This window comes from Pinus tabuliformis, chromosome 5_1 (assembly GCF_031772625.1).
Source record: "Pinus tabuliformis cultivar Carrire ecotype Pingquan chromosome 5_1, CPIR1, whole genome shotgun sequence".
NCBI classification, from domain to species: Eukaryota; Viridiplantae; Streptophyta; class Pinopsida; order Pinales; family Pinaceae; genus Pinus; species Pinus tabuliformis.
Window position 1 is genome coordinate 884967487 of NC_142305.1, and position 23864 is coordinate 884991350.

Consider the following 23864-nt stretch of genomic DNA (forward strand, 5'->3'; position numbering starts at 1 on the left):
TTGTAAGGAAGAGCAAAGAAAAACACACACAAAAAGTGTTGTTCCCTATAGGGAACAACAAAGAAAAGCACACGCGAAAAGTGTTGTTCCCTGTAGGGAACAACAAAGAAAAACACACACAAAAAGTGTTGTTTCCTTTAGGGAATAGCAGTTGTTCCTTGTAGGGAACAACAAAAGAAAATAGGGAGAGAAAAATCACAAACAAGTAATCATATTTATAGCTACAAACAAATAGAAAAACAAAGAAAAGCAATCGTACTTACAGAAAAAGAAATAAATAACTTTTTACAGAAATGAAGTTGCCGAAGGATTGCCTTCTGCAACTGAAACTTGCATGGTGGGGTCCTTATTGTTCAATCACAAATGGAGCGGAAACTACAATTTGAAGGAAGCAACACCTGAAACACAAAAACATAAGAGAAATCAGAAAAGAAACAACACTTTATTTTAAAATAGTATATAAATAAATGAATTAAGTTAGAACAGCTATGATGTTACTTCCTAAGGGAATATAAATCTATTAATAGAAAAAAATGATCTCTTGGAAAAAGGTATTGGCAGTAGTCACATGAATTTTCAAATGGGAATCAATTATTCATTTATTTTGTTATGAATCTGTTAGGTAATGAATTGGATGAAATGCCCTTGTTTCATTAAAATTTCTTTCAAGAACCATTCGCCCATAAATTGATCTTCTTTATTCTCCTAAGACCTGCAAAAATGAGTGTCTACTTGCAATAAAACATTAAATCATGGAGAAAAAGAGGTGATCGGGCTCCCTTAATCCAAGAATTATGCAAAAAAAAATAACAAGTAGTTACTCTATAAAACAAATCTACGGAAAAAATGATAACAAAGTAAAATTAATTTATTACTTGCGGGAGAGCAGTGGGCAATCATACTAATCAGCAATGTTTTAATCACAAATCCTTTGTTTTTGGTCAGATTGGAGTCATTCAAAAGCCAAATGAGAGCTAATTCAAATTTGTATCACCAATAGAAAACGGTTTTGAAAATTCCATGATATGATATGTCAATTTTACTTAGAACAACCTGCATAACAAAGTCATTTTCGATTTCCCCATATAGAACAACAATGCATATTTTAAGCATAGATTTTTCGTTTGATGACAGATTCAAATGATTCAAATTGGAAATGAAAGTATATTCATTTATTTATCTCCAATAGAAACAGGTTTTGAACAAAAAGAATTGATGGGCCAAATACTCTAATGAACAGACAGAAAAACAGAGTTTTAAGAGTGCTGATTTACGATAGACAGTTAGTATTTTGGTCATAACTTTCTCATATGATATTTAAAATCAGTGATTCAAATTTCCATGTAAACTATATTCATAGGGAATATATCGTAGAAAAAGGGTTTCAAAATATAGTCATTTAGGCCTCCAAAAACTGACTGTCCCAACTCTGTTCCTAAGTTGCCTACTAGACACCCTGTCAATGTTTTGGTTATAACTTTTTCGTTTCAAATCCAAATTGAGTGATTCAAATTTAGTTGGAAATTATACATCAATGGCTACTTATGATAGAAACATGTTCTAAAAATATAGTCATTTATGCCTAGAAAAACTGACTATCCCAACTCTGTTCCTAAGCTTCCTATTAGACACCTTGTCAATGTTTTGATTATAACGTTTTCATTTCAAATCCAAATTGAGTGATTCAAATTGGGTGGAAAGTAGAAATCAATGGCTACTTAGGATAGAAACATGATAGAAACAGGCTTTAAAAATATTCCATTTTGACCCCTCAAAACATGACTGTCTCGACTGTGTTTTCAGAAATTTCATCAAGCCCACAAGCCAAAAAAATATGATATTCAATAAGCTTTTCCAAATTTGTGATAAAAATGAATATGAGTGTTTGTAGAATTTTTATTTCCATTATAATTCATCTATATACACAAATAAATTAAAACATTTATCACCGATGTTGATTTCCACAGCGTGTTGCAACAAAAACAACTATTTTTACATAAAACAAAATGTATTTATTTATGTCCTTATTTATTTTGTTTTTTACACTAACCTACTCTGATTTGAAAAATGAATATGATTACGTATAAGAGTACTTACAGCGGAACCACTTTCGAAATAAGGCTTCAAGTATGTACATACCCAAAATTGAAAAATGCATGTTAATAAATATTAGGGTATGAGAAGCCAACTTCCCTTGAAAAGATGGTGTCAAAAATTGTTGAAGTATGGAGTGATGTTGCAAACAAATGATGGAGTAAAACCAATCTTCAATATATCCTTTACTTTCTTGATTTCCCATAGCCATCATATCATGAAGTCCTTGAGCTTTTAAAATGGTTTGTTGATGCAAATTAGAAGAAACCTCATTTTGTCCATAACCTCTACAATTTTTGGATTTGAAACATTCTGAATATCAGTATAAGTTTTCTCCAATGGTGCATATGAGATAGAATGGGTTGGAAGGGTTCGTAAATTTTGCAGTTCAACACTATAAGCATGTTGTACTGGTTTATTATGGTGAGGGTGTGGAATGAGTTGAGTAGGAAATTGTGTAGGGAATGGAGCATTTTGATGATGTAGTTGATTGGGTTGAGTGGATGATTTTGATAGGCAAGCAAGATGTTGTGGAAGAGCTGGTGAAGAATATGGATGATGTATTTGTGCTACAAGATGTGGGAGAGTATTAATTTAATCATAAGACGAACTGTGCCAAACTTGTAAAGAAGATTGGTGGGGTTTATATTGAGTGGTGAGTGGCAGTATTGAAGCAAGAATGCTGCAACTCCTATGCTACCAACTTTACTTTTATCAACCTGGTAGTTCGTAACAAACTTGGAAGCATCGGTGTTATATGCACAAGTACTAATTCTGATTGTAGGTTGTCACTTGGTTAGCCGGAATGAGATCACTAGGAGCTCAAGCAAAATTCTATAGATTTCAGAAGAAGCTCTATGTGTAATGAAATGAGAGAAAGATTACTCTACAGATGCTATTCTAACTGTAGAAAGGAGAAAGACTGGAATGTAAAGCAAAATCTAGTAAACCCTAATTAACAAGCTAATTCTACTTTTGCCAAAACACTATGAAAACCATGAAAGAAATGTCATTACCTACTCAAGGAAGCAAACAACATATAACCATGCTATTTCTTGAAGTAAATAAGTAAAAAACATATTTTTGGATTTTTATGTGTTTTATGTGAATTTAACATGCATCTAATTTATTGTGTGTGAGTGTGGCAGCAAACATGTGGCATTAGAGGGCAGTTTTGGAGCTTGGGAGGATGTAGGATGGTGTGGATGGGTCCTAGGAGGTCTTAGGTGGCCTTCTGGAGGCTTTTCCCACACTCAACCTTCAAAAGAAAGCCTATAGGAAAAACTACAGGAGGACACAGGAAAACTACAGGAGGAAAACAGGGAAACTATAAGAGGCCTACAGGAGGAGGCCAAGAGAAATTTTTGTTGTTTTGAGGGTGTGAGAGTGGGTGGAAAAGGTGGATGAAGGCTTTAATGAGGCGTTAGGGCATCTAAGGTCTACCATGAATCACCAGGAGAGAGAGATGATTGGGTTTGCTCTAGGAGAGAGGAAGAAGTTCTATGAAAATGAAGGAAACTAGGGCAGAATTGAGGTGAGGTTTAGGAGACCTATAGGGCATGGATCAGATGGAGGGTGTGATTGCTGGTAAGCTGGCCTACTGCTGGAATAGATTTGCTACATAGAACCTGACAGTCAACCAAGAAAATCAAGCAACCAATGAAATGAGTTCATCCTAGGAAAAACAGAGTTTTGCATTAAAATGTCCTAAACTATGATGTATAGAAGGAAATGCTCGGAAATGATGTAAGAAAGGAAAGCATGCAAAAGGAATATTGCAAATCAGGAAGTGAACATGATAAAGAAGATCTAAAGCAAAACAAAACTGGGCTATCAACCTGCTAGAGAGCTGCAAACACTAGAAGTCTAAGGAATGAGGAAAATCTGTGTTTTTGGGGCAGCAAGAGAGTCTTTGCCTAAAATCATGGTCCTAGAAGGAGGAAGAGAGGCCAAGGCACTATTGCTAACCTTTTGAATCTTCTTTGATCACTGCTTAATCTACTACATAAAGCACAAATGGAAGCAAGCTACTAAATCATCAAAAGCAACCTATTTTTAACCATAAGAGAAATACATTTAACAACAAACTAATCTACAAACTGAAGTAAAGCATACAAATACAAGTAAAGAGAAGCTTGGCTACTTGGATTTGGCCCTAACCCAAGAGCTTCCACCCTCTGAGGTAACTCAGTGCTAGCTCAAAAACGATTCCATCTTCATTATCAAAAAATAGCAAGATTACCTAAAACTGTCATAAAATAGTGAGCTCGAAATTTGAGTAGAGTTTACACAATCTAAAAAATCGACCTTAGTGAGGCCCTAGGCCTCTCTACTTATACATATGAAGCTACCAATAACTTCCTTAAATCAGGGAGGCTTGGCTCCCAAAAATCGAGATAACTATCAATCATCTTCCACTTGCTCGGTTGCCTTCTAGTGCTTGATTTAGCTACTTGTACTCCAAGCTGAATGAAGGGGAATTCAAAGTGAGGAGCAATAAATGAGGGGGATTCACTCCTATAAGTCCTCTCCTCTATCTTCTTTGAGTTATTTCTGCAGGTTGACCACTAGATCCTTGACTTTGACCTCAAAATCCATCAATAATCTGCATTAAATACATATTGGACCACATGGCATAATAACTAACTCACCTCACCCTATAAGCATAAATATAATCAAAAAATCATACAATAAGCTAAGAAAATGGTTGATTTGACTAGGTTAGGAGGTAAAATGAGCCCATATAATTACCCATTTATGAGGCTCATCATCACCCTCCAACTGAAGGTGTTGCTCATCCTCTGAGCAACTTAGTCAATCTCTTGGTCTTTCATGGCCTTGGTGGCCTCCCTAGCATTCTAGGCTTCTAATGTGGTCTGCTCATATTCTCCATAAAATCCTGCATTTCTGTATATGTCCTTCCACTGCACCTTCTCTTCTTTGTTGTTCTTCCTCCTCACTGACAGTAGGACTGACATCATAGGTTAATGCCTTGATGTCATCCTCAGCTACCGTATTTCTGAAAACTTCCCATGCTATAGGGATTGTAAGGGTATGGAGGGATTCTTCTACTTGGATCTTGATTAGGCCACGGTGAGCTAGCTGATGTGAATTTCCTTCTTGTACCTTGGTGCTGAAGTCAATGAGGGACTGAAGGAGAAAGTAAGGGACACTGAGCTTTTGATGTGCTAGGGTATCCATGTGATATTTCAATTCTTGGAGGATTCTGAAATGATATCTATAAACAATGTTGTGCCTCCCCTCACAAGAAATGTATTTGATCACTTGGTAGCTAACCTCATCCCAAGGATATGGTACACTAGCCCTCCTAATTCCATTTTTGTCTTCAACAGGGTTTTCATTATCTTGGAAAAATTTCCTCTTAGCAACCTCACCAATTATTTTCTCATCTTTACTCCAAGGCAGCCCAAGAGGAAGGGTAGTGACCCTACTGATCAATTTAGGGGTTATTTCAATGTAGAGGCCTCTAATGGTTACAGTAGTATGATTTCTTGTGTGAGGGACCAGAGAGAGAGAAAATTCATGGGCAATTTCATCATCAAACCCTCTAAACTTCTCACAGAAATTCATCCAGTTTTCCCTTGTAAATATTTCCACCACTTGAGGATGTGCATGGCGTCTAGTGGAGTTAGTGGGCTCTTTTCTCATAAACCCCCCTATCATACTACCTATACTTCCTTTAAAAAACCAGATATGGAGGTGGAGACAAAGAATTTTGAGTGAAATAGAAAAATAGAGGGGTCTGTATTTTATATATATATATATATATATATATTAATTTTAATTTTAATTTTATTTTTTTGTATTTATACTCTCTTAAAGACTCATTTTATCTTAAATTTGAGACCAACTCTTTGACATTTTGATATTCAAAAAAGGGCATTCATGAACCCTACCTCTTCAAACTGAAATTCTTGCCAAAAATCATGTTTTCTCCCTTCAAAATTACTCACTGCCCCTCCTGTAGAAGCCCGTTGTCCCTTCTGTAGATTTCCTGTAGGTGCTCCTGTAGAAAACCTATAGGGCTCCTGTAGAAGATGCTGAGAGCAAAAATATGGAGGAAAATCAATGGAGGATGGTGGATACAAGGCTATGGGGGCATAAGAAGACTGCTGTGTGGCTGAGTTACGAGGAGAAACTTAAGAAAAGGTGGTGAGAATGCGCGGGGAGGAGTGCTCATTAACTTTTATGGCTGTATTCGGTTATGAGTGCTGTGATGGCAAGGTGTACGTTGCCCAGATTAAGACTGTTGGTCCCCACCTACATGGTCATCATGACCCCCCTTGTAATCATCTCCTCATTACTGCATCAGAGTTAACTCTTCCTCCCACTACCTGTCCTTCACATCTTTTGCTTGAGTTGACTATGCGCACGTGTGGGTGATATCTCGGTTAAGTGGAGTCAACTAAATGAAGGTTGCCAAGTTAATTGGCTACCTTTCCCTCTTTCGATTTCAACCATCTTGTTTCCTTCGTATGATTCCTAATTATAAAAATGAAGATAGAGGAGTGACTTAGCTACTTACTTGTAATCCAAGTGTGTTTGTTGCCATCGACTGTGAGGTGTTGTGGCTTTCTCTGCTGCATGCCTTTATTTTCCATCATGCATGCTGTATCTGCTTGCTGATGTGTTGTTATGTGTTTTGGCAGGTTCTTCTTTTGCTGGAGCTGAGCTGCATGTGCCTTTTCAACCTTCAGATGTGCTATCCCTTGCTGTTGGTGCTAGACTTCTATGGGATCGGCTACTATAGGAATTCCTACAGGAGCTCCTGTAGCTACTTCTCCCCTTGAAACTTTAACTATTTCCCTGTGCTTGGAGCTCTAGAATGATGCCAGAGGTGGAGACGAATGATGGAGGGATAGTAGGTAAGCTTCAGGTAAAGTTAATGGTGCCTTTTCCTCCATTTATTTTTGTTTTTTTTCAAAACTGAAAAATTGTTTTTCTGTGTTTTTTCTTGGAAAGGAAAAAAATAATAATAATGATGCTTGGAGTGTGATGCAGGCTTGGAAATGATGGCAAGGAGGTTTGAAGGTGGTAAGAGGGATTATAGGTTCCTCATGAAGCTTTTCTTATCCCTAAAACTGCCTCCTATAGACACTTTTGGCTCTCTGTAATTCCTACATGAGCCTCCTGTAGAAAAAACAAAGCCTCCTGTAGAAAACACAGTTTTGGAAGAAGAGGTACAGTGGGGTGAAATAGATGCCAAAAATGATGGAGGAAGGTGTGGAGAAGATGAGATGGATGTTGGTATGAATGTCAGAGTCCCCTTGGCACCTTTTTCTGCTCCCTATAGTCCTCCTGCAAACCTGCAATGCAATAAAAAACCATTCGTTTCTCTCTCTCTTTTTTTTCTAAATAACTAGGGCAGCTCAGAGAGGTTTTCACCTTAATTGCCTGCCCTGGGTGCCTCCAAAGGAAGTTTTCACCCAGGGATCTTATTCTTTCCCCCTTTTTTTTTGACATCACTGGGCCGCCTTAGAAGAGGTTTTCAATCCAATGATGGGACTCAGCGCCTCATGGAGGTTTTCACTTGAGTCCTTATTTTTTTCTCTTTTTTCTTCAGTGAGTGGGTGAAGTGGAAGCTAAGACATGCTCCACTACCATCACTATTTTATTCAAATATTCAATAAATTCTCGCTTGGAGAGAGATTTCTTGTAGACTTTCAACCGATGTCCATTGGCAAGCATAGGGATGGCTTCATCATCAATGGTTCTAATCAGAAATGAACCATTGTCTTTGCATTTCTTCACAGTGCAGGGTCCCAGCCATCTTTTCCTCAGCTTTCCTTTGAAATCCTTGTATCTTGAATCATAGAGTAGTGCCCAATCTCCCTCTTGGAATTGCTTCTCCCTGATATTTCTGTCATGCCATATCTTTCTCTGAAGCCGAACTACCTTTGTATGGAGAAGGGCTTGCAATCCGTATTCATCCAATCCATTGAGCTGAAGTAACCTCTCCTTCTGTGCATGGCTGAGGTCTAGGTCTAGTTGAGCTTCAATCCTTAAGGTATTGAATTCAAACTCTATTGATAGCAAAGCCTTCTTCCTATAGACTAGTTCATAGGGTGTGAACCTGGTGGTGGTCTTCCATGTTGTGTTGTAGGCCCAAGTGGCCTCAATTAATCTGCTTGCCCAGTCTTTTCTGCTACTGCTCACTACATTGGTTAGGATCCCTTCCAATGCTTTGTTAGTGACCTCCACTTGCCCAATGGCTTGTGGATGGTAAGGGGTGGAAGTTTTGTGCTTGATCTTATGATGTGTGAGCAGGTCTTCAATCTGGTTGGAAGTGATCTGACTGCCTTGGTCTGTGACCAACTCTCTCGGATACCCGAACTTGTAGAATATGTTTTCCCTCAAAAACTCATCTACTTTTTCCTCTGTTTCTACTTTGATTACTTTTGTCTCTGCCCACTTTATCAGGTAGTTGGTGCACACAATGATGTAATGCTTCTACTTTGAAGGGGGGTTGATAGGCCCCACAAAGTCCATGCCCCACTTATCAAATGGCTCCAAGGTCACTTGAGGTTGCATGGGAATTTCATTCTTTGGAGTGGGTTTCCCCATCCTCTGACACCGATCACACTAGCTCATGTATCTCCTCACATCCTGATGAAAAGTGGGCCAGTAGTAGCTTTCTTGTAATATCTTGAAGGTGGTTCTTTTTGCTGCAAAATAACCTCCACAAGGCCCCTCATGATAGGTCAGGAGGATGTCAAAGACTTCCTCCTCCCTGACACATCTTCTCAAGGTATGATCTGGGCCAAGTTTGAAGAGATTGCCTCTAATCCAGGTGAAAGGGGCACTTTTCCTTACTATCTTGATCTTCTCTTTTGAGGATAGGTGTGGTGGGAACTGTGTAGAAACCAAGTATTTTTCTATATCAGCAAACCATGGAGAGAGTACTGATATAGAAAATAGGTGTTCATCTGGCATTTGGTCATCCACAATTCCTTCTTCACCTGCAGGAAAATTTAATCTAGACAAAAAGTCAGCAACAACATTCTCTTTACCAGGCTTATCAATAATGGTCAGATCAAACTGCTGCAGTAAAAGCAACCATCTAATAATGCGAGCATTTACATCTAGTTTGTTCATTAAATATCTAATTGTAGCATGATCAGTGTGCACAAAGGTTTGATAGCCTGTGACATAATGTCTGAATTTGTTTAAGGAATGCACAACAGCTAGGAGTTCCTTCTCAGTCACTGTATAGTTTAACTTTGCCTTTGACAAGCTTTTGCTTATAAAGTATATGGCATAAGGTAACTTTTCATCAATTTTTCCTAAGGATGCTCCTATTGCTTTGTTTGAGGCATCTGTGTGAATGTGGAAAGGTAGAGCCCAGTTTGGGCCTCTGAGAATTGGGGCAATCACTAGCTTGCTCTTCAAGGTATCTAGGGCTTCTTGATAGTTTTCCGACCATATGAACTCAACATCTTTGCCTGGGAGGCCAAACAAAGGAGAGGCTAACTTGCTAAAGCCTTTAATGAATCTCTTGTAATATCCAGCTAAGCCTAGGAAGCTTCTGACATCTCTCACCTTTTGAGGAGGTGGGACCTTTTGGATGATGGCAATTTTGTTGGGGTCCACCTGCAGTCCTTGTTGAGATATTGCATGACCTAGCATGGTCCCTTCAGTCATAAAAAATTCACATTTTTATCGGACTGAGGGACAAGTTCATCTCAATACACTTATCTAGAACTTTTCCTAGGTTAGATAAAGCTTCTTGAAAGTCAGAGCCATAAGGAGTAAAATCATCTATGTATATTTCTACTGCATCATGAACTAGTTCATAAAATATACTCAATACCACTCTTTGGAAAGTGTTTGGGGCATTGCACAAACCAAAAGGAAGGACCCTGTATGCAAAGGTACCCCAAGGACAAGTGAAAATGGTCTTATCTTGGTCTTCTGGGCTGATTTGAATCTGATTGTACTCGCTAAACCCATCTAGGAAGGAGAAAAACTTTTTCCCTGCCAGACCGTATAACACTTAATCTATGAAAGGTAAAGGAAAATGGTCATTTTTAGTGGCTTTCTTCAATTCCCAATAGTCAACACAGATTCTCGACTTACAATTTTTCTTTGGCACTAGCACCAAAGGAGAGACCAATTCATTGTCAGAGATGGGATAGATGAATCCTGCATCAAGAAATTTCTGTAGTTCTTCCTTAACAATATCTTTAAGTGTTGGGTTCATCCTCATTTGAGGCTCCATGACTGGCTTGCAATCTTCCTTGATGTATATATGATGAGTACATACTAAAGGGTGCACTCCCTTCATCTCCTTATAACTCTAGGCGAAGGCATCTAGATGTTTTCTCAGTATGCTACATAGCTCCTTCTCTTGGGAAGTAGATAGGAATGGATTGATTTTCAATTTTCTCTCTGGGTCGAACTCCATACTTTTAACATGGAGAGAAGTGGGGTCAGCCACATAGAGATCAATTGAGGGGTTATTTTGGGTTTCTCTTACTATGTCTTCTAATGGTGATACATTGGGAGGTGGATTTTGAATCAAATTTTCAAACATATCATCATCATCTTGCAATTTTACCGCCATGGCGATTTCTAATGTATAAAGTGGTGCAGAATAAACTTCATCCTCATCCTCCTCCTCCAACCAGAGAGGTAGATCATGTTCTAGCAAGGGTTGGGCAGGAGGATATAGGATTAACTTCTTGGACATGTGCCCATTCTTTATGGTCATGTTCCCAGCTCGGCAGCTGATGTAGGCATCGGCTGTAGCCAATTAGGGTCTTCCCAAAATGAGAGGATATCCAGTGAGCTTTGCCTTTGGCTGGAGAACTAAGAAATCAATAGGGTACTCCCAAGAATCAACGGAGACCATCACATCTTCCACAATCCCCTCAGGAGTCACTTTGGAGCAGTCTGTTAGCTGCACCACTGTCGTGGTCTTCCTTAAGGAGCCTTGGAGGTTAAGTTTGAGCATTGTGTCCTTTGTCATCACATTAATGGTAGCTCCCAGATCAATCAAGGTATGTGGGACCATTGTGCCATTGATGTGGACATCAACTACTGGGCTTCCAGGGTCGAGATATTTTGGACAAATTATCTACCCCAACATCAGGTTGGACAGTTGTTCTATGACATTGATGGTTGGGGAATCTCTCTTGCACCTTCCTGGATGCCTAAAGCACTTCTCTTTGATCAAACTATTGTAGATAGGCACATCTTTTATGGCTTGGAGAAGTGGTATCTTCACACATAAATGTTTCAATTCTTCTAGGAGTTCAGTCTCTTCTAGGGTAGGCTGGATTGTCATGGATAGTCTCTCAGGAAAGGGTGGATTTGCTTTAGGTTTTCTTTCCTCTTTATCTTCCTCAACCTCCCTGGGTGGAGGTTGTCTATCTGGGAGAACTTTCCCGGATCGCAAGTTAATTTCTTGAATCTCCACAACGTAAGTTGGGCATGATGGTTCAACATTATACACTGCTAAGCTTGTTTGTTGTTCGGGTTTGGATTTGGCTGGGTAGGCATTTGGGGTTGCCTTGGTGGAGCAGAAGGTGACGGTTGTGGTTGGGTAGGTGGTGGAGGTAGAAGAGCGGGAAGAGAGTCGTATTGGGGCCTCCACCCGTGATGAGATGCATTCCATTGAGGTTGCGACTGAGCATAAGATTGAAATGAATGGGTGGCTAGTTGGGCATGATATTGAGATGTGAAGGACCAAGGAGGAGGTGTGGACCATGAAGGATGAGCAGGGGGGCCCCAAGAAAGTATGGAGGTGACTTGTTTGGGGTTGTAGTATGCCTGAGATGTCCCTTGCATCTCCTGCTGGTATGGTCTAGGTCCATGCAACCTCCTTTGGTTTATGTAATAGATCTGTTCAGTGACTCCTTCGGCCCCTTAGTATACAGTTTTAAGTCCGGGCAAGGAAGGGCACCTATCTATAGAATGATCTTCCTCACAGACTGAGCAAACCTCTATAGAGTTCAATGGGCATTCATTCCTAGGATGCCTTCTGGTGCATCTAGGGCAAAAAATGGCCAAAGCCCTCTCTGCTTCGTCTTGTTTTCTTTTGATATGTAAGGTATCCATTTGTATGGAAAGAGTCTGTAGCATCTCACTCTTGAAGTCTTCCAGCATGTTTCCAATTTCACCTTTAATGGATGAATTGGAAGAAGAGGTATCAGCTATGGGTTGACTCCCCTTACCTTTCTTTCTAGTTGCTCTAGAATGGTTTCTAAAAAAAATCTTTATGTCCTCATTGGATAGTTGGTAGATATCGCCCTCAGCTAGTAGATGGAGGGTGTCTAAAAGGTCTTCCCAAATTCCCCTGAGCAGGACCAACTTCAGAGACTTAGGGTCAAGTGTACACCTGGCCCTTTTGTAACTGAGCTGGAACCTCTCTTCATAGTCTTCTAAGGACTCATCACTTCCTATGGTCATTCGGAAGATTTCTTCTTTAGTATCTTTTGACTTACAATAGTCTCAATACTTGTTGTTAAAGGCCTGTTGCATATGAGCCCAAGTTGTGATGCTATTGCTAGGTAATCCCATGAACCAACGCAGTGCTGTGTCCTTGAGAGTAGAAGGGAACAATTTCAACTTTTGCTCGTCTTCTGCATAGTCATAAGTTCGACAGATGACAACAAACTCGAACAAGAAGGTGTCAGGATCTTCTGTAGTTAGACCATGGAAGTGAGGTAGGGATGAAGGACTTATATTCTTCATTTTGGTGTCCCCATTGGTCTCCTGAATGGGGAAGGTACCCTCTATTCTCTCTCCATTTCCCCTAGCATTTCTGTTTTCAGCCATTGGCTCCAAAGGAATGTTTTCTTCTTTTTCTTCCCCTATAGGTTCTTCAAATATGTCTTGATGTTCACCTAAGGGTTCTTCTTGATTCCAGCCATCGAAGAAGAGAGAAGTTTGGCTGTGTGAAGCAGTGGGGGTGTTGGGAAATTTTTTTCCTAAGTTATCTCTACTCCTACGAGGCCTGAAAGGAAATATTTTTGGTTGGTTTTTTGTTTCTTTTTCCCCACACTAAAAGTACCTGTAGAAACTGAAATTGTGATTGAACAAAAGAAATTGCAACTAGCTGAAATGAACTTGCTGAATGGAAATTTGCAGAATTGAAAAGGAAAGCAAGGAAATGCAGAACTGAAAGAAAAGAAATGACTAGTCTACCTTTGCTGAAATAAACTATTAGGAGAATGTTGCAATAGGAAATAGAAGAAAGAAGCAATCACAGAATACTCTAACACTTCCCCAGAAATGGCGCAAAAAAGTGGTGAGTACCATTGTTGCAGCCACAATGCTACAACTCCTGGGCTACCAACTATACTTTTATCAACTCGGTAGTTTGTAACAAACTTGGAAGCATCGATACTATATGCACAAGTACTATTTCTCACTGTAGGTTGTCACTTGGTCAGCTGGCGCAAGATCAGTAGGAGCTCAAGCCAACTTCTATAGATTTCAGAAGAAGCTCTATGTGTGATGAAATGAAAGAAAGATTACTCTACATATGCTATTCTAACTGCAAAAAGGAGAAAGACTGGAATGTAAAGCAAAACCTAGTAAACCCTAATTAACAGCCTAATTCTACTTTTGCCAAAAACACTATGAAAACCATGAAAGAAATTCCATTACCTACTCAAGGAAGTAAACAACATCTAACCATGCTATTTCTAGAAGTAAATAAGTAGAAAACATATTTTTGGATTTTTATGTGTTTTTATTTGAATTTAACATGCATCTAATTTATTGTGTGTGAGTGTGGTAGCAAATAGGGGGTGTTAGAGGGTGGTTTTGGAGCTTGGGAGGATGTAGGATGGTGTGGATGGGGCCTAGGAGGTATTAGGTGGCATTTTGGAGGCTTATCCCACACTTGGCCTTCAAAAGAAAGCCTTTAGGAAAAACTACAGGAGGACACAAGAAAACTACAGGAGGAAAATAGGGAAACTACAACAGGCCTACAGGAGGAGGCCAAGAGCAATTTTCACTGTTTTGAGGGTGTGAGAGTGGGTGGAAAAGGTGGATGAAGGTTGGAATGAGGTGTTAGGGCACCTAAGGTCTACCATGAATCACCAGGAGAGGGAAATATGATTGGGTTTTCTCCAGGAGAGAGGAAGAAGTTCTATGAAAAATGAAGGAAACTAGGGAAAAATTGAGGTGAGGTTTGGGAGACCTATAGGGCATGGATCAGATAGAGGGTGTGATTGCTGGTAATATAGCCTACTACTGGAAGAGATTTGCTGCATAGAAACTGACAGTCAACCAAGAAAATCAAGCGACTAATGAAATGAGTGCATCCTAGGAAAAACAGAGTTTTGCATTAAAATGGCCTAAACTATGATGTATAGAAGGAAATGCTGTAAGAAAGGAAAGCATGCAAAAGGACTATTTCAAATCAGGAAGCGAACATGATAAAGAAGGTCTAAAGTAATGCAAAAATGGATTATCAACCTACTAGAGAGCTGCAAACTCTAGAAGTCCCAGGAATGAGGAAAATCTGTGTTTTTGGGGAAGCAAGAGAGTCTTTTCCTCAAATCATGGTCCCAGACAGAGGAAGAGAGGCCAAGGAATTATTGCTAGCCTTTTGAATTTTCTCTGATCACTGCTTAATCTGCTACAGAAAGCACAAATGGAAGAAAGCTACTAAATCATCAAAAGCAACCTATTCTTAACCATAAGAGAAATACATCTAACATCAAACTAATCTACAAACTGAAGTAAAGAATAAAAATACAAGTAAAGAGAAGCTTGGATGCTTGGATTGGCCCCTAACCCAAGAGCGTCAGCCCTCTGAGGTAACTTAGTGCTAGCTCAAAAAGGATTCCATATTCATTATAAAAAATTAGCAAGATTACATAAAACTGTCATAAAATAGTGAGCTCGAAATTTGAGCAAAGTTTACACAAGCAAAAAATTCGACCCTAGTGAGACCTTAGGCCTCTCACTTATACATCTGAAGCTACCAACAGCTTCCTTAAAATTAGGGAGGCTTGGCTCCCAAAACTCGAGATAACTATCAATCATCTTCCACTTGCTCGGCTGCCTTCTAGTGCATGATTCAGCTGCTTGTACTTCGAGCTGAATGAAGGGGAATTCAAAGTGAGGAGAAATAAATGGGGGAATTCCCTCTTATAAGTACTCTCCTCTATCTACTTCGAGTTATTGCTGCAGTTTGACCACTAGATCCTTGACTTTGACCTCGAAATCCCTCAATAATCTGCATTAAATAAATGTTAGACCACATGTAATAATAACTAACTCAACTCACCCTATAAGCATAAATATAATAAGAAAATCATATAATAAGCTAAGAGAATGGTTGATTTGACTAGGTTAGGAGGTAAAATAAGCCCATATAATTACCCATTTATGAGGCTCATCATTGAGATGGACATGGCTGCCCTAACACATGAGTATTCCATAATGGATTATGCAAGTAAGAGAATGGAGAGGAAGTGTTTTGAACCATACCTGTAGGCCATGATTTCCATGGTTTTGACCTTGTTGCAGCTTCCTCATCTCTTTGATATGCTACTTCCATCCTAGATAATGAATAACAACTATCTATGGGGTGCTCCTTTCAGTAATGAGGGAAAAACACTTCTTCAATTTCTTGATTTTTCTGAACCTACTAAACATCCAATTTTGAATATAGAGAGCTAACAAAATAAACTTTAAAATTTTCAAATAAAACATTGATTTCAGCTCTTATGTCACCTCTTCTTGTAGTAGATTTGGAAAGGAAAGAACAAACATCTCTAGAATTATTACCAGCCTTGGATATTCCTCTGGAATAACTTATGCACAATTCACAAAAATTATCATATGATAAATAAAAAACATCACCTTTTCCTATCAGATTTAAGAGTTCTAAAAATTCATCTTTGATTCCTTTAAGAATGAGTGTTTTTAAGATCTCTTTTTCCAAATACTTATGCTTTGATTTTTGAAGGTTATATTAAAATCGCTCTACATATTCCTCCAAGATTTCATCTTCCCCTTGTATCATACCAAAAATATCTTCATTGGATTTGCAATAGTCTTGGCACTTCTTCAAGAATATGTTCTTCATGTCCTCCCATGTTTGTATGCAGTTCCCACCTAGCTCACGAACCATCGGAGAGCTACTCCTTTTAGAGTAAGAGGAAACACTTTCAAGCTTTGATCATTAGTACAATAATGATATCCTCTAAAAAGTATTTTAAACTCAAATAAGAATGTATATGGATCTTCATTTTTCAAACCATGAAAATTTGGTAGAGAAGATGGGGGAATTATGTACATTTGTGTCACTCCTCCTAGATCTTTGATAGGGAATTCAAAAGTTGCAACGTGAGCCATTTCTTACCATAATAGATGTTTTTCATGTGTTTCTTCGAGGCTCCTCCTTCAAATGTTCCTGTCAATTGGTTAGTGAAATAGGTGGTGCTTACATCACCACTTGAGTGGAATTATGAGATTTTTTTTCAAAAATTCTACCTCTAAATTTCCTACTTCAATTCCTATGAAAATTCTGCTAAAAGCAGGCGGAGGAGCAAGCACTTTACTTGCTCGTTACGCAGGTTCTTACCTTCCATTCTTAATACCCAATTCTTTCACACTAGACAAACATCAAACACCTACTTCAACTTACATGCAATTGTGCTAAAAGCGGGCGGAGGAGCAAGCACTTTACTTGCACGTTACGTAGGTTATTACCTTTTGTTTTTAATACCCAATTCTTTCCCAGCAACAAATATCAAACATACATCACTCTCAAAGAAATGGCAACACTCTCCCCAGCAACGGTGCCAAAATGTTGGGTGCTAAAAGGTGTCTTTTAAAACTCCTAATTGCCTCACATTAATTATCAACCTGGGTAAGTCTTTTTGTTTCAAGAGTGTACACAATATGTGCAAGCTATAAATCCAGAGAGTAATGCTTCTTAAGTTGAACTATAAAACTTGATACATGAGTAACTGGATGTAATCATAAATCTCAAGTTGTAGCTTTTATAGGAAATAATACATCTAAGCATCAGGACTTAATCTCAAGCAAAACCATAATCAAATCTGAAGCAATCAATTCAATTGAAAATAGCATCAAGCAAGAGCATAGTAGCTGTTGGACACCTAATCCTAAATGGGTTAGTGTGGAAGCTGAATAGACCAAAGCAGTCCAAGAGACCTTGGGATCTGAAACCCAAGAGTCGCATATTGTACTATAAATGTATATCTCATGTTAATAAAAAATGTATTGCATGTTTTATCTTCCATATCTCTCTTGCTGTCCATGTGAGTTTAACATGGTATCAGAGCGGGCGATCTCCTGCCCTGCTCCATTGTGAGCCACCTGTTTATGTGGCCTTTGTAAACCAATGCTCTCCTCTTGATGATACTTTTCTAAGCATTTCTTAGAATAGAGGATGTTACCTCTATCAGCGCTGCCATTCCTCTGTTGTGAGCAGTCCTGGCCCTTTGCCATATTCTTTTCCAGCGCTGCCTTATAATGCATCTGTCCATGAATGTTTGTCTGTTTGCCATATACCTTTTACAAAACCTGTGCCCGACTCTTCTGTTGTGCTGTCATCCTGACATTGAAACGCTTGAACGCTGTCCTGACAGAGTCTGAACGTTGTCCTATTCCTAAACGTTCACCTGAGTGCTGTCATAACCTGAGCGCTGTCCTATCCATAGGGATCCTGATGCTCCACTAAAATTTGTTGTCTGACAAAAGCAATTATATTTGTTCTGCATTATTCGTTTTCTGCAGTGCACTGAGCGTTATTTGCATTTGAATAATTTGGAAGTGTGCATTGAAGGAGAAGGAGATCGAATTCCAGCGCCTTCTATCATGGAGATTGCGGACTTCGAAGGTGAGTGGCTTTTGGATTTTCATTTCTGAAACCCAAGCCTAATAAACCGGAGGTTTTTTTACTGCCATGGGAAGATGGATCTACGTGGGGTATTTATGCTGGCCTTCGCCTCTTCCACGGTAAAACTCTACCCTTTGAACTAATTATGCGCCTTAAAAATGGCTTTTCTGGGAATAGTTTTTGAAGTATTGTCGAGCTCAAACGGGTTCATTTCTGGATCCATTTGTTAAATGGATTTCTGAAGCCAAAACGATGGTTAGATGTTTTTTGGATACGATTCGGAGTCTGTACAAGCATCAATGCGAAGTTTCTCTTCGGTTTTCTATATTTTGTGGAAATTTTGAGTAATTAAGCCGGAAACTTTGTCTCTGTTTTGTGTGTCGTACGTCCTCGCCCTGGTCGATGTTGTCTCCTTTCTGGTCGATGGCAATTCATTCTCCGTAGAATTTTGATCTGCTGGACTTTTTCTCACACCCACATGGCCATACACGCTGCTGGAAGTCCAGAGGACATTGCTAAACTATTTCCGCAACTCTACCGTAGAGTTGCCAGCCATCGGTCCATCTCGAGCCGAGCGATACAGCGGCTTTACAATCAGACCGAAAATTGAACATCGGTGTCGTGCTTTCTGGTGGCCGGGCTCTAGGTGGTCACAATGTCATTGCAGGATTGTTCGATTACGTGCAAAATACCACTAAGGATAGCACTTTGTTTGGATTCAAAGGTGACCCAGCAGGAATAATGAAATGTAAATATGTTGAGATGACAAAAGAGTTTATGTATCCATATCGCAACTAGGGTGGCTTTGACATTATTTGCAGTGGCCGAGACAAAATTGAGACTCCCGAACAGTTCAAGCAAGCGGAGGAGACTATACTGAAGCTTGATTTAGATGGTCTTGTTGTCATTGGTGGAGATGATTCAAATACAAATGCCTGCCTTCTTGCAGAAAAATTCAGAGAGAAAAAGTTAAAAACACAGGTGATTGGCTGTCCAAAAACAATTGATGGTGATCTTAAGTCCAAGGAAGTTCCAACAAGTTTTGGGTTTGACACAACTTGTAAGATTTATGCAGAGATGATAGGGAATGTGATGGTTGATGTGAGATCAACTGGAAAATATTATCACTTTGTGAGGCTTATGGGCCGATTTTTCCATTAAAAGAAGAGCCATACATTGCCATAAACCATTAAAAGAAGAGCCATATGCTGCCATAAACTGTGGGCCGATTTTGCCATTAAAAGAAGAGCCATACGCTGCCATAAACTATGGGTCGATTTTATGATTGCACTTTCAGGTGGTCAAACAATTGCCTTCGGTCAAGCATCTATTGCATCTACACCAGCTACATCGTCTTCCATTCCTTTTGGTAATAAACCACCTGGATTTGGTGGTAGCACATTTGCATCTTCACCAAGGTTCTGCATTTTGTTTTTCTAGTTGAATTTCCAACTGATATTTTTGTTATCAAGAAACCCAGAGCAGGACAGAGTTTGAGGCCATTCTTGTGATATCGCAGCGTTAACCATATGTTGTCTCTAGTCATTGATATTCAAACTGTCTCCATTCATTAACATACCATTGTTTTCTATTTGTTTCCTTGTATAACATTGCGCTGCTCATACCTCCATATGCATACGTTGTCCATATACCACCATTGTCCATTTAAGTAACGCTGTCTCATGTGACTCTATGTAAAGGGTCTCTCACATTATCGTGTGTTTTTAATTATGGTTGCTTCCATACGCCATTAAGCAGGAGAAACAAAAAGGATTTCTTATTTCTGGTCGGTAGCTTGAGTTTGGAAACAAGAGCTTACTTAATTTAGGCTATACGGTTGATGAACTTTTCTAACAGAGGCTACACAAATTTTGGAGCTCTACAAGTCAGATTTATGGTTTGGTACGAAAGTAGGAAACGTGGTCATTTATTGATTTGATTGTTTAAATAATGGAGAAAATTCATGGATTATTGGAGTTTTTAAACACTCTAATATTATCTGCTGATGGAAGCATAGTTAAAGTCAGCAAAGACACTCTCAAAGATATTCAAACATCTTTACAACATGCACAAGAAAACATTGATTTTTTGCAGCTTGAATCATAGCTACAACAAGAAGAGCTACATCAAAATAGACATCATTCTGAACCTGTTTCTGTTCAGAACATTGAGACTGCAACCCATCAAAAACAAGTCAATAATGTTACTGTTCATTCAAATGAAGCAGCAATTGTACATGCAGATGCAGAAACTCAGTCTGCACTTCCCAAGCCCATCATTAGACCTTGGGAACAGCTTGTCCACAACAAGCACAAAACTGGTATTGGATATGACAAGGACTTGTCCTTTCATATTCCAGACTATGCCAAGCCCATTCAGTTTCAGAGTGATGGATTCATTCATGACAATTCAACTGCTCCTCATGACAGTTCAGCTTCAGCTGTTCCAGACTCTGCACCTCTTCCACAGCAACGACAACAACAACAACAACAGATCGTGAAATGCCAACACTGTGACCGAGTTGGCCATCTGAAAGATCACTGTTTTGATCTTCATCCATGTAAGCACTGTCATAAAACCAGCCATTCTTCACACAGATGCTTCAGAAACAAACGTCCTGCAAGAACAAAGATTCATCTTGGATGGATCGCTTCTTGGCAATGGGCATCAACAGCCAAGAAGATATTCCAAACACATGTCAGAACTTGTTCCAGAATATTGAACAGTCTTGCAGTTGAGTTTTCTCCATCATCTCACCTTGTATCTGACAGGGGGGAAATGATGGTCATCTACAAGCTTCAAAGTCACATCAAGCGAGCCTGAGCCACAACCTGCCACACCAGTTTTAGAGTTGTAGCCAGAGACAAAGATGCCCGTGAAAATGCCTTCAGTTGGCAATCTGGGACACTTCCTCTAGCAGAAGACTTCAGCTTCTAGCCAGTTTTGGAAGAATTCCAGTAACAAAATTGAGGACACTTCCTCTAGCAGAAGACACCAGCTTCTTGCCAGTTTTGGAAGAGTTCCAGGAATTGCAATAAGCATTCCAGAGTTGTTGGTCATCCTTAAACCATCACAGGTTGAGACTTCCCTTTTCAGGTTGAAGTTTTACCTTTTATGCGGGGTGAGACCTCCCTTTTATGGTTGAAGGCTTCCCTCATTAAAACAATAGGATCACTTCCTCTAGCAGAAAACTTCAGTTTCTTGCTAGTTTTGGAAGAGTTCCGGGAACTGCACTAAGCGTTCCAGTGTTGGTGGTCATCCTTAGACCACTGCCCTTTATACCAACATTTCATAGAGCACATTCAGCCTAATGCTGCCATGCATTTTTTGCACATTTTGTATTACAGCTCTCTTCTTGGAGTCATACATAACCCTTCGGATTAAGGGGGGAATGTTGGACACCTAATCCTAAATGGGTTAGTGTGGAAGCTGAATAGACCAAAGCAGTCCAAGAGACCTTGGGATCTGAAACCCAAGAGTCGCATATTGTACTATAAATGTATATCTCATGTTAATAAAAAATGTATTGCATGTTTTATCTTTCATATCTCTCTTGCTGTCCATGTGAGTTTAACAGTAGCATTAACCAATCTCTTCTAGTTGATTCTATCTAAATCACACTCAATATCAATTAAGAAATTAAAATGGAAATGATGTCAACTGAGAGTTCAATAGCATTAACCAATCTCTTTCAGTTGATTCTATAATAACCACACTCTCACGTATGCCCTATTCTGCAATGTTGTAAAAGAAAGAAAATGAAATCAATGCTCTAATCCACGCCTTATCCACGCCTGCCTATGTAAAAATAACTCATGCTTATGCTAGAAATTAAATACTCTGTAATGAAATTAACACACGTTCTGCAATAAAATTAACACTCACAACCTATAGAATTGACAGAATTGAAATACAACCGGTAATGGAAATCTACAGCGCTAGTGCTAATCTAGCTAGATCTCCCAGTTGTGGCGAGCCCTTGCCACATCTAGGAGGAAAGAACTTATAGTAACCAGAGAAATAAAAAACCACTCAGGCTTAATCAACATGTCTCATTCAATTCGATCTGCACACGTCAATGGAAATCAACAGACTCCTTCATTGAATGAAAATAATGTAACATAGTCTGCCTATAATTCAACAGTGATTACATGTATATATCAAAATCTCTCCATTATCCCCTATCCTCCTATCCTATCCTATCCTATCTCTAATTATCCATATCTCTAATAATCTATATCTGTCTTTGATCTCTGTTCTCATTTAAATACACAGAGTAGAGAGAAGCTACAACATATATGATTAAAAAATGATTCCCATAACAAAATTGGATTGTTCACAACAAATTGATCAGCAAGATCATATCTGAAATATCTTTCCATCAACTTTCAACAAGAACAGGTCGAATTTGGTATTGCAACTGAGATAATTTGGAAACCGGACACAACAGCAAATCTGAGAAAAAATTCTTTAGAGAACCTTTTGTTTCTCTTAATACAGACCAAATTTCGAAAAGCTAGACATTACAAAACTAATTTGGTCTGTTCTTAACAAAACCCATGTTTCAGATTTTCCATATTATTCTCCATTTGCCCAAAACGTCCAATGCAAAATTGTCACTTCTTATTCCAGCGAATTTCTGGGTTGGAATATTTAATGATGAGCTGGAGATCAAATTTGCAATCTGGAAAATATCTTGGAGGCTAAAATAGTGAGTGATGTTACAAAAAATTTATTAATAAACCATCATTGGTAAAATCATGCATAATAATCATCAATTTATTAAAAATAAAGGAGAAGAAATAATATTTATCCATACGAGCATAAATAATTATAAAATGGAATTATATGATAAATAATGATAAATGACGTGATAAAGAATGGTAGAAATGGATGAAATAGGTGTTAAAGAGTGATAATAATAATTACAAACTAGCGGCCCAACACCAGCAATGACAAAGAAATCTGCTGCGTGCACCACTAATTCCTTCTTTCACTAGACAGTGCATCCTTCTGGTGGCATTCCTGTAGTTAGGAAGTGTATTATATCCTCAAAATGACCATCTGCGACACACACTGCAAATAGTTGCACTTCAGGAAATCCTTCTTCCAAGTTAGTAGGTTCCTCCCATGTTTCGATGTGCAACAGGTGGTCTGGTCCTACGTTCAATCGTCCTAGCTTCACAACAACTTCAAAATCATACTCTTAGAACAATAAGAGCCACCGACATATTCGTCCCCCCAACACAGGCTTATTGACTAGGTACTTTAGTGCAAAGTGATCCTTATACATATTAAAATGGCCTCCTAGCAAGTAGTTCTGGTACTTCTGGAGCGCATACACCATAGCTAGCCCCTCACATTCAGTGGTGGAATAGTTCTTTTCTACTTTGAATAATCTGCAGCTTCAGAACGCGATAGGGTGGTCCAAGCCTTCTCTACTAGCCTGTGTTAGTACTGCTCCCAGTGCTATACATGACGCGTCGATGTGTACATGGAACTCTTTCTTCCAGTTCAGGAAGACTAGAATCAACGTGGTAACCATATGTTCTTTCAATATATCCAAGCTCTTCTTACAATCATTGTTCCAGCAAAACATGACATCCTTCTTCAACAATTTTTCCATAGGCACAGTGATGTGGGCATAACTTTTGATAAATTTTTTGTAATATCCTGTATGTCCTAGAGTAGCGTGCAACTGTTTCACACTCCTTAGTGCTTCCAAGTTCAGTATCACCGTGATCTTCACAAGGTCTACCATCAGTCCTTGTCTGCAAACCACATGCCCCAATAGGTTCCCAAAAGGAACGCAAAAAAGACACTTCTTGAGATTGAGTGCGATCTAGTATCTTCGACAAGTATTTAGCATCAGGCACAAGCTTGCTACGTGGCGCTTAACCATCACAAATACAGTCCA

The 23864-nt window shown here is 39.0% G+C and overlaps 1 pseudogene; it reads left to right on the forward strand.

Moving 5' to 3' along the window:
- Nucleotides 1-18425: 18425 nt before the first annotated feature.
- On the forward strand, nt 18426-19108 carry LOC149167646 (pyrophosphate--fructose 6-phosphate 1-phosphotransferase subunit beta-like; annotated as a pseudogene).
- The last annotated feature ends 4756 nt before the right edge of the window (nt 19109-23864 follow it).